Source organism: Parasteatoda tepidariorum, chromosome 4 (assembly GCF_043381705.1).
Source record: "Parasteatoda tepidariorum isolate YZ-2023 chromosome 4, CAS_Ptep_4.0, whole genome shotgun sequence".
NCBI classification, from domain to species: domain Eukaryota; kingdom Metazoa; phylum Arthropoda; class Arachnida; order Araneae; family Theridiidae; genus Parasteatoda; species Parasteatoda tepidariorum.
Window position 1 is genome coordinate 56,757,651 of NC_092207.1, and position 12,563 is coordinate 56,770,213.

General features: G+C 28.8%; 1 long non-coding RNA gene across 1 annotated transcript; it reads right to left on the bottom strand.

Moving 5' to 3' along the window:
* Positions 1–7,595: 7,595 nt before the first annotated feature.
* LOC139425367 (uncharacterized) lies at positions 7,596–12,518 on the bottom strand. Its single transcript, XR_011636591.1, has 2 exons — positions 11,828–12,518; positions 7,596–8,218 (listed from the first exon to the last, which is right to left on the bottom strand). It is a non-coding gene; the product is annotated as an uncharacterized lncRNA (long non-coding RNA).
* Positions 12,519–12,563: the final 45 nt, after the last annotated feature.

The window sequence follows — 12,563 nt, forward strand, 5'->3', positions numbered from 1 at the left end:
CGCGTGAGCATGTATTGGCTCTAGAAGAGAGATTATTTTGGTATAATTCTAACGGGCATACGAGTGCTAGCATTTGAGTTAGCTGAGAGAAACAATATTTAGCATAATTTTAACATAGGGGAAAAATGGCCTTCTCCCCACTAACAACTCATCGCTTTCAGTCCCTGGATATCAGTTTCAAGGCTCCACTGAGCGCGTATTATGAACAAGAAGTTCGAAAGTGGCTGTTCAACAATCCAGGTAGGTGTGTTATAATTTACGAGGTTGCAAAACTGTTCAACGCAGCCTACTCACGGGCAGCCGTAAACTACCATTAAAGGGTTTAGTAAAACTGGTATAAGTCCTTACAATCCTGACGTTTTCCCAGCAGCAGGATTTAACAGCAGGAACTTCCAGGCATTGAGCACCAGGCTGATGTGTGCAGTTTTAGGATTATACTCTCTTGTTATCGACCTAAGCTACCCTTTTCCATCCTTCCAAAGTGTGTTGTACATGTACCTCAAGTAAAAGGACCACTCCCAGAAAAAATGACAGATAAGGGAAAGAAGAAAACTGTAGTAATAACATCATCTCCATTTAAAAGTGAACTATAAATGGAAGAAAAAAAAGGATGATAAAACTACAAGAATGAACCAAGAGAATTGAAGGAAGGACTGCTAAGAAATCCCTCTTAAGGGCACCAGACGCATCTCGACAGTGAAAATTATGGAATAGGTGTTCATGGTAGAAAACTCATAAAATCTTTAAAAACTTATGTAGCATCAGAATTTTTGTGTACTTAATTATAAAACAACAGTTTATATAAAAATGTTAGAAACAATAAAGTCCCATAAATACAATTTTTGGAAATTTTGCTTTACAGTTTTCTGTCAATTAATTATGTTTTTAGCTAGTTTTACACAAAAAATTAAACATTGTAAACCCTATCCCGTTTTGTCCGACCCAGGTATGCTAAAACGGGATATGTAAGAGTTTGAAAAATGATTTTTTTTTCTATTTCACAGTCATTAAAATTAGTTTAAAATATGTTTTTTCTGTGCTTCAATAAGTGATGTAGCTATAAAAAAAATAATGTGTAGTTCTCTTTAACAGATTTTCTGTAGTAAATAAAAACAATAATGGTATCCCGTTTTGTCCAACTTTCCCCTACTGTTATTAATCCTCATTAAATATTCGCAAATAATTAAACTATTGCTATTTAATTCACATAGCAGTATTTTTTCGAAACAAATGTTAGGTTAGTACGCATGAAAAGTTAGATTTTTAAAAGAATAAGTAAAACTGGTTATCTTTCTTTCAAAACGGTTTATTGAATCAAAATATGTTCCATTTGCTTTAATACACAGTGCCCAATAAGATTTAATGCATGGATGTATGTCTTAAATAAATTCTGATCTTCAGAATCAATTAACTCATAAACATAAACAGGAAATTTTTTAGACTGTCTTTAGTTTGATTCTGTATTGTCAGTAAAAACAGTTCTAAATGTTTATAAAAATGAAAAACGGTTGGCGAAATATTCGGTGAATAAGCTGGGTTCTGCAAAAATTCATTGAAAATTGTCTGTCGAATAAATCGGAATGGTAATAATGAACATACGTTTAACCAAACCAGCTTATTTCGCTCGGTTAGTTCATGTGATAGCTGTTTTTTCTTTTCTTTCTTTTTTTTTCTTCACTTTGCCAACTTCAGAAACGTGTCGCAGTATTGTTCTGTGGACAACTTTCATTCTGGTACCAAGTTTCTTTGCAGATACTTTTAGATTCTTTTCCACCACTGCTTTCAGTACATCATTTTTAATAGACATTTCGAGTTTTGGTTCATATTGTTGAGGAAAATCACAAGACCGAAATTTTTCAAACCACAACACTGCATTTTTCGATCGTTAACACTATTTCTCCGCCAAACAAAACAAAATGGGACACGGTTTGAGAAAATCTTCTTTGTCAGATGTTAATGTGACTTTGACAATGTCCGTATGACTGTGAATAAGGTGATACTCCACCTCCCTCCCACAAAAAAGAAAGAAGAAAAAAAGACAAACCTTCACATGTTAAGAAAATTCGTCATTTCTTGTGCACCAACCTAGCAATGTCGTTACCTCAGTCTGGGAGTTATAGCGCGAAGTATTTATAAGTATTTCAAGCATTTTATTGAAACGTTAATTCTGCAATCACCATGAAAAGGCAGGTAAATAAATGATAAAAATGCGAACGTTTTTTCTTTCTTTTTTCAAACTGTTTACGTTAAAAGAATATTTGTCTGGAAAAGATTTTTAATTTGATTTTGATTTCTGTGTGTAAACGTTTTTAATTACCTAACCGATTATCACTTACTTAAATGTTTAACTTTCTTTTTCGGACAGCTTTCTGTTAAAAAAAACGTATCTCTCTTACCGACACAAATATTCCCAAACACTCTAAAGTATTTAGAGGAAAATTTGTTAAACAATATTCTATGGAGTCGTGGAGGCTTGGATTAGAGCGTTCACCTTCCAATGAGCTGAACCGGGTTCAAATCCCAGGGATGGCTGGTAGATAAGTATTCCTCACCCGGCTTGCACCGACTACAGTACTGACGTAAAATATCCCCGACGGTAGATGGTTCATGGGTTAGAGTCCCCTACCCGCCAGGCTAACCATGAGAGGTTTTCGTGCTTTACCTCTCCATGTAACGCAAATGCGGGTTAGCTTCAACCAAAAGCCTTCCATGAAAGCAAATTTCCATCAATACTTCATTCAGAAGTTCCCTCGACTTCTGGATTGTTTTCAAAATTACAAGGCTACGGAGTTGAGCATAGTCGTAAACACAAAATTGGGTCGGCTGTTCAACGACGGTTATAAAATATAAAATAAAATAATATTTTATTCAACCGAAATTTTATCAAATTTTCTTGATCATCCCTATTGATACGTAATTAACTCTACGGTTGTTAAGCTACAGAAATTTACTAGAATTTCAAATCTCAATGGAAACATGTCATTGCGCTAAGTAAGTCAAATGTCTTTGTGCTACTGTTATGGAAAAATCTCAAAATTGATAGTCAGAAGAACGTTTATGCAAACTACAAAATACAATAAATTATAAATAAATAAATAGTTATAAGGTGAAAACTTTTTAAAAAACTACGTAACTAAAAATTAATTTAAACTGAAATATACTAATATAATTATGAGTTTAGTTTATGAAATACAACTATATTTCTCACAAAAAATAAAACTTCTATAAAATAATACAATTAATAAAAATATTTATCTGCGTAAAACTTCGTAACTTAATCAAAAAATATTCGTTGAAGCATCATTTAATGTTATTTTATTTCTGAATTCTGTTGGATGGAACATAAGAATAACGAAATAAAATAAAGAAGAAGAAAGTAGGATGGAGTGAAATTCTTTTATACATCTATATACACATTTATCTGGGAGAGCTCTAAAGAAATGCATTACAGTTAGCTTTCAGGAATCTGGCAGCTAAAGTGATGCACCTTCATTTTGTTGTCATGACAACGAGAGAAAAACATTACTATATAAGACGTCGATAAGACATTTAGATATGAAGGGTTCTACTCAGTTTTTTCAAAAATGCATGGGAAATTATTTAAAACATGGAGTTTTCTTTACTGCTTATGTTATTAACTCATGTATGTATGTATATAATAGCATAATATGTAATAGTATTAAAGATAAAAACAAAATCATGTGTTCGAAAATATCCCCTCGTAGAATAAACAACAAACTAGTAGTGACGTTCCATCCGGAAATTTTCTTGAAGGATATCCTGGCGTTTGATATGCTTATAGATGGTTGACCGTATAAAGCTAAGCACCCCCCCTACCCCAAAAGCTGATGGAAACATCCAAAGAAAAAAAATTGAAAAAGCCTTCCCATTCCAGCAAACACAAATACATAGGGACAATTTTTTTAATTTTAACAGCAATCTGAACAGAATGCTAATCCCTTGTTTACTTCACTGTTAACTGTGAATAATACTTTGTAAAGTATTATTTTCAGTAGACAAATTTAACATCGTAAAAAAGAATTTAAAAAAAAGTCCCCCCAAAAAAAGTATTTTTAAGATTGCAATGTAAAATTAACCCACAAAGTACTAATATGCTTGTTTTAAAAATTTCGCAAATTTCATTTTGCAATATTTAATTTTTTAACCAAACCCTAGTTTCTTAGAGGGTTAATCGTGTTTTAAATTAAAATTATTAATTTTGTACTTAATTTTTAAATTAAATTATTAAAAGCATTTGATTTTGAGATAATTTTTAAAATTTTATTTGCACATTAATATTATTTCACAATACGATAGGCGAAGTTATTGGAATTTAGAACATTTTTAAATTCCTTAAGATTCCTAATAATTTAATTAAAATCTTTGTGTAAGTTTTTTTTCCGTTAGCTAAACGAATTTTTTGAAACAATATTTAAATAAATTCGAGTTGTTGAGCTCTTCGCATTGCGAAAAAGACTCTTTTTTCGGTACTTTTTTCACCTTTTTTGCGCTTTATTTTTCAGATTGTTTTTTTAGGGTGCTTAAATTCCCATTTATACCCGATAATGCACATTCTCAAGCATGGCATGGAGTCTGTTTCACACAAGTTTGAAAGAGCTAATGCCTTTTATGCAAAACAATTTGTACCAGTTAACGGTTAATGTTGTAAATAACTAATAAAATGTTAACGAATTCGAAAAACATTAGAATCGGTTGATTAAGCGAACAAAATCAGCCTCCTGTATTAAAAAGAAGAAAAAAATCTGAGGCTGCTTGAAAAAAAAAAAGCAGAAGGTTTTTAAAGCATTCTAAATAAATAAAGGAAATATATTTTTATTTCTTATTATCACTTTTGCAACAGAGAAAGTGCCACTTTAGTGTTTTTAGCGTCTGTACTTCTTTTGTTTTAAATTTTAAGTTAATTAAATACAGTGTAGATGTTAATAATTTTAAATTAGCAAAAAAGTTTGCATTACAATTTTTCATGATTACTATTAAACAATTTTTTCCTTCAAAATTTGTGGGTTGAACTCCTCGCCTGCTTTCGCTCATCAACCCCCGCCACTACTTACACAGTTCTTTGAGATGCGTTGTCGCTTTGCTGGCACATTTTTATTAAGTTTCTTAATTTTGTTAAATACTTCTCTTTTATACTGAAAATTCCTTTGTGCATTATTTTAAATGCATTAGAATTCACTCAACAGTGCTCGCAATCGTTCACATACCCAAGGAATTGTTTGTTAAGTCCTTTTCAAATCACTTCCATGCCTCATTTCTTCTACTCGACCCATAGTGGGATGGAGTACCGATAAAGCGTCCAATAAATAAATAAATGAAATATCAAGTTATTGGAGTGGATTGATATTTGTTCCTTTCGTTTGAATTTAAAACTTGAGAATTTCCATGAAAATTCAGCTTCTGTCATTGCTTATGCGATTGGCATTTTATACTTCAAACCAGGTTGCAAAATTTTCCAGCTTCTGTTCGTTATCGGTGATCGAATAATTATGGCTGACGAGTAAATTTTGTTTAGTAAAATTAAGAAGTTTACGTTCAGTCTCTATAGATCAGGATGTAACAATAGATTAAAGACAGCATACAGAAGCTCTATGTAGACTGAGACATCTAATTATTCGTTCAAAATTTCTATAAATGGACAGATACTAATAATATAATATAGAATTAGTATAATAGAATTTGATAAAATAGAATTTAATAGAATTTGAAATAGTCTGCAATTGACAAATAGCATTTTAGAGCCCAAAGGCAGAAGTATGCAAACACAAAGTGTTTAAAGCATTTCTGATATTTTAATTTTCTGGTGATTTTCTTATTTTAAAGATTTCTTATGACTTATTCATGATGGAACTATTAAAACTTTATGGCAACCTAATTTTAAATTAAAATTAATGTTTTTATTTTGCAAAAAATATGATTTAATTTTTTAGTTTCTACTTTCTTTTATGGTTTTTTACTTAAAGAAAATCTTTATCCTACATTTGAAAAATTATTCATAATTATTGTGATGATAGTGGAAAACAAAAATATTTATCATGCTAGTACCTTTAGAACTGAAATTTCACTTCCTGCTTTAATCCGTAAAATTTCGCTCTTTCTCTCCAGTAAAGGAATGAACATCTTGGCAAACACTTCAAAAACACTTTTAAATGAGAACAATCAAGAGAATTTTGAAAATCTATGTTTATTTACGTAACTGTTAACACCCAGCCCATTAATTGAAATTATCAAAAAGAAAAAAAAAATATTTAAATGACATCTTGATGCCACGTAGGACAAAAAATAATATTTTTTCTTTAAACCTTTTAAATTATATAAATGAATCTCATGAAAAAGAGTGGTAAAGCAAGTTTTGTAAGATAATACTTCCAAAATTAATTCAAATTAGGAAAAAAAATTGACAAGATCTTTTTTTATTTAAATGAAAGAGAAAGGGCTGGAATAAAATATAATTAATATATATAATAAATATAATTAGTTTTTTATAATTAATACTATTAATTTTTACCTAACATCACGAAATCTGGAAAAAAATGCAATAAATAATTGGAAGAATTATTTAATAATTAATGAAAATCTTAAGATTTAAGTAAAAGAATTTCAGATTTTTATTTAAAAATATCATTTATATTTTAATATTAAAATGCTCCTTAAATATTCCTAAAATGTTCCAAATTATATAAAAATATTCCAAATAACCTATTTTTATATGGATTATAAAACAGTCTCCCATCTAGGACATTATATATATATNAATGACTAGGATTTACAGCCACATAATATACACAAAAAAAATCGCATCAATTTCATCATTAAATGCATCTATTTCTCCGTGTCAACAACATTTTCAGCAACAAAAAAATAAAAATTACTCATAAAATTACTTAAACATATAGGATTCTCTTCCCCCACCCCCCAAAAAATAATAATTATGCTCTAATCCAGCGTTTCCGAATTTTTTTCGGCTCCGGAGCAATATATGTAACTAGAAAAATTAGTCATAAAATCTTATTTACTACATCTGTATTTACTTTTATTATTAACTTTTTAAATTCGACAAATAAATGTATTTTAAACAAATTTTTTGTTTATGAGTAATTTGTTATTATATTTTCATTTTAAAGCTTTTATTTTATTTATATACAGTATTCAACGATATTGCCAATCATTAAATAAATAATTTGTTTTTCGATATGTGGGATATCGTATCGAATTGGTGATTGAAAAGGGTTACAGGTGGTGCAGAGTAGAGCTTGCTTTCACCATTAACGTGTGGATAGTCAGAGGACACGGAAGTGCGTTAGTTTCTATTTTGATTTTCAAACAGATTAAGAAGTAGTTTTTAAGTGGTATACTACGTGAAATTCAAAACTGTATTGAAAATAGTTTTTAAAGAATGCGCAAGACATGGAATCGGCTTTCCTTCCAGGTGACGCAATCGAGGGTTGCTTCTCATTCACATGCGGAAGAATTTACTGCAGTGAGAATGGCTCTTAAAATCGTAAAACCTAGTTTTAGACTAGTGCAATAAGAGCTAAAAGCTCTTTTACTTCTCAATCAAAATGTTAGTCCGTGTTTGTCATAAACGTAATTAATTCAAAATAAAATAATTTTGTTCTTGTTTGGTTTAAATGCAATTAAATTGGTAATATTGAGTGAAATCAAAATAACTTATTTTCTCTTAAAGTTACAATATTTTTTCTCATGCACAAAGTTTTAGATCGGAGTAAAACCAGCAATCAGAAACTTTCAAAAATGGGGAAAAATTTAGATACTCATGAACAGAAAAAGTTAGAAATTTCATGTTCTCTTTTGCTTGAAGAAATTCGCTACAAGGAGAGAGCTCACAAAGGACCGACATATTAACAATGAGAAATGCTATTCCTGTAGCATTTGTTTTAAAACCTTTAATCGTATAAAGAATTTTTAACCAGCATATCAAGTGACATTCATCTGATAGATCTCATTATAGCACTGTTTGTGAAAAATGTTTGAAAACCAGAGAAGAGGTGAAAAAACATTCAGGTATTCACCTCGACCAAAAGAAATTTCCCTGTGATATCTATAGTTTTAGCTGCTGACAAACTTGCAGATCATTATCATATGCATTCTTTTTCATGTGATATTTGCAGTCATGGAAATTTGAAAAGGAACTTGCTTTCTTCCACAAATGATACAACCACATCTGATGTCTTATCACCTTAAATAAAAATATCAAATGGAAGTGAAAGGAAACACAATAACCAACATGTAAAAAACTCAACTTTTTGCACTGTATGTGATAAAAACAAAACAAATACCTATCGTAAACGACACTACTTGGTTCATGCGAGAGTAAAATCATTTCCTTGTGGTGAAGCGTTTCGTTTAAAAATATACGTAAAAGCTCGTTCTCTTTGACATTTGAATAAAAAAACTGATTCGTGTAGTAAGTTTCTATCGAACATCTGAACTTAAGAGCCACAAAAGTGATTATTGATGAAAAGCCATACTCATGTGATCTGTGTTTTATGAGATTTAGTAAAAACCATTATCTTAAAATTTATTATGTTCATATAGGAAAAAAACCTCATTCTTGTAATATTTGTCCTCGGAGGTTTGCAAAAGGTAGCAATCTAAAAAGGTAACAGCAATTATCACTCAAGTGAAAAACCTTTTGTTTTTTAAATTTGTTGTAAAAGTTTTTATTAAAACATATATTTACCTTCAGATTCAGAAAAACAAATTATGCATGCAATATTTGTGACAAAATATAGGTAACATCAATTAAAAATACATTTCCATCATTTTCATGAAAAAAAGTATGTCAATGGTCAGCTCTCTCAAATAGAATGCTAGACTTGTTTACAGCATCAAAGAATAATTACTTGTCGTCAACAGTTAAAAAAGTCTGTACAAATTTATTTTATGTTTCAAATTTGTTGTAAAAATTAGTTACTTGTGAAACATTTTGAATAAAAATTTCTCCATAAAAATAAAAGATAATTTTGTAATGAAATGAAAATAAATTTGTTTATACAAGAATATATTTAATCTGTAATTTTTTTATTACTTAACATGCTTGTTTCTTTAATATGCTTGTAAATCTTTGTTGAATTTGTACATTTCATTATAGTTTAACCCTTTTAATATTTTTTTTAAAGCTTTTCCTAATTGCTTTTATTTTTTATTGTATTGAACATAATATCTATAATTACATGTCTCTTAAATTGTAGCTTTAAGTCTCAATTAAGTTTCAGTATCTTTATGTAAGCACTTAGCTCTGATTATAGAGCTAATAGGCAGCACTTGGGCTGGTACTCCACTCTACTAGCTTCTATAGGTACTACAACTAATGAAAGTACTTTAAGCTGCAACAGTTTTAATGTGCTTGCTGCATACATGTCTGCTACTAGGATCAAACTCATGACTCCTTGCTCTCCCAAAGCAGTGTAAGCACAACCTTAACTGACGGCAGCGCTTAATGCCATTATAAGATGAAATTAGAGCAGAATGTTAATAGTTAAGCAGTTATATTAAAATTCTCTGAAATTAGATTTTCAAATTTAAAAAAATTTTTAAGGATGTTTTTAACTAGGGTTTATTTTAAGTCAGCAAAATTGTTTTTGGATTTATTTTTAAAAATATTACAAAGAAAATTTATTTACTTAAGTTTGTTAAATAAAAAGTAAAAATTCAATGTTTTTAAGAGCTCTTTTTGGATTGTTTTTATTTGTTTTGTATTGATGTAAAATATTACACTTTTCATTACAGGCGTTTCGTTTTAAGTATAAAAATTCTTCTCTGGATTCATCTCCATATGTTATCTCAGACTGTCACAGAAACGTTTGCTGGGTTCAACTAGGAAAATTGCATTAAAATATTTTAAGAAATTTGAATAGATATATTTTTTTAAAAATATTTATGTATGCCTACAGAAACTTTAAAAAACTATTTCAATAATTCAACACCATAAAATTAACAGTTATTGGCATTTTTAATTACATGCAAATTAATAAAACTCATGCTTTTTTAAAATTCTTAGTTATTCTTTTTTAAAATTCTTTATTTAAAAAAGTTGTATGGTTACTATAATAAATGGATGATCTATTTGGTAATGGTATCAATGAAAACTACAAAAAATAAACAACTACAAGAAGTTGTCATTTTACTTATGGAAAGTGATACTACCTTACTTTCTTTCGCGATTTAAGAATATCCTTTTTATAGATCTGAGTAATTTTTAACTACTGTAAGTGATAAAGCTTAAATAATTTAAATATTGAAGTAGTAGTTCATCATTACAAAAAAGTTAATTTCATTGGTTAAATTCTTTCTACAATATCTTGATAATCAGCAGTTACCATTAAGTTCTTTAGTCGAAGTAGTAAGGAAATTAAAAAACAATTCTGTGCCAAAGAGTTACCACCTTGGGTTGCATAACTTTGTGATACCTAACTTATTCCTTAAAAGTCAACTAAAGCACATTGAATTTTAGCAAATTTCTGATTTATATATTAGAGACAAAAAAGCATAAAAATATCTCTAAAAATTTATAATTTGTAGTTTTTAAGAAGTTTTTTTAGGAGGAAATGAAAATCCTAAGTATTAAATTTATTTATAGTTATGAGCAATTTTATTATTATCATGCATATCATTATTATTAGTTCAATGATATTATGAATTTTATCATTTATATCAATCATATTACTACTTTATTTAAAATCAATAGCAATCAAATTATTAGAAATTTCGTTTAGAAGCGAGATCTTTTTATTTATTTGATTTCTTTGGTATATCAGGTAGTTCTGGGATGTCCAATATTTTGCCTTTTTTTTAATTTTTTATCATGATATGGAAATATCATGATACAGAAGAATGTATATTGAAAAAAAAAAAAACATTCTAGAAAGGAACCAACTTTTATGGTATAATCTCATCATCCCTGGGTAAACCTCAACATATTTTCTAAAAACTTTTTATACATTCCTTTGCCATATTGGTTATTGTAGTTGGTCTGAACAGATACCAATATGGAAATATCCTCTTTTGTTACATTATTTTGTAATGATTGTTTGTAAAATTTACCATTTAATCAAATGTTAAGGAGATCATTAAAAATTACATAATTATGGCTTAGTGTCATATTAAGTTAATTTGTGGTAGGAATAACTATAAATTTCCCTGAATAAATCATTAAGATTCAAGGTAAAGTAAGTTTACACATATCATGATCAATAACTAATATGATTTATCTTTGTTTTAGACTTAAAAATTTAAAATTCAACTTAAAAATTTAAAGGAAAAAATTATCTTAATAATAGGGAATATTTAAGTATTCTGATCTATGGAAAAAATAATTTCCATGTCTTGGGAACTTCTGGGAAGTGCTGGATTAAGCGTACGCGGGGCCCTAGGTCATTAAAATTTTTGGGGCCCTTAGATTAAATTTTTTTTCTTGTATATTTTTTATTTATTCAAATATAAAAGTATTTATATATATTTTCATTTAAGGAAGCATATTTAAAATAAAAAATTAAATTTTACTTTATTTTGTTAAATTAGAACAAAAAAATAATCATAACATATATATTTGAAATTGATTTAAAAAAAAAAATCATTGTTTTTCCTAATTGTTTAAAATTTATTTTCAAAAAATCCATTTTAAGGGGGCCCAGGCCATGACCTAGTCTGGCCTAATTGGTAATCCGGCACTGCTTTTGGGCAGTGGCCCACAAAACTAAAAAAAAAAAAAAATCACAGAAGGGGACTAACTCGTAGCTACCCTCTATATCTTTTTTAAATTGCAAGAGTAAAATCCATTTGGTACCTTGACAATTGTAGCTGGCACCAGAGATCACAATACAAAAATATCTTCCATTTGCTTTAGCATAATATGAATACATTTCAAATCATTCATCTGTGTTCATTTCATTATTCCATTTCTTAATGACTGCATTAATTTCCTTAAAACAGATAACTCATGTTAGAAGAACATGCAATTTTTCAATCATATAAAAAGGAATACATGGTAAAAACAATTTAGAATTTTTATGATGATCATAGTAATCCCAGGTATAAAATGCTTCTTATAACATAAGTAAATTATAATATGTTTTTAAATTTGTGCTTTTCTTTATTTCAGTTTTTGTTAAATTATAATTTTATAAAGATAATTCTTAAAGAAAGACACAAAGAAAAAAAAAGTGACATTTATGGGCTGGTTAACGCGACAGAACGCTCTAAAGAAATCTGTGATGTTTATTATTATTATTTTTTTTTAGTTTCTCGAAGACTACTGCCCATATTTGACGATTATTTTGATGTAAATACCGATAAGGAAATGTTCCCGCTATCCATTTTAGATATTTCAGAATATTTATAAGTTAAAGTCATCTCTACACGTTTATTTCTTCTTTTAGACTTTGTTGTAGTAAGAACGATTTTTTCCCCAGTTTATATCAACAAGTGTCATCTATTTATAACAGCAGCAGTAGCATTATTCATTGCTCGATTCACAGTTTTGATAATTCTAGTACGTTTCCTGCTGTCTACTTTTGCACACT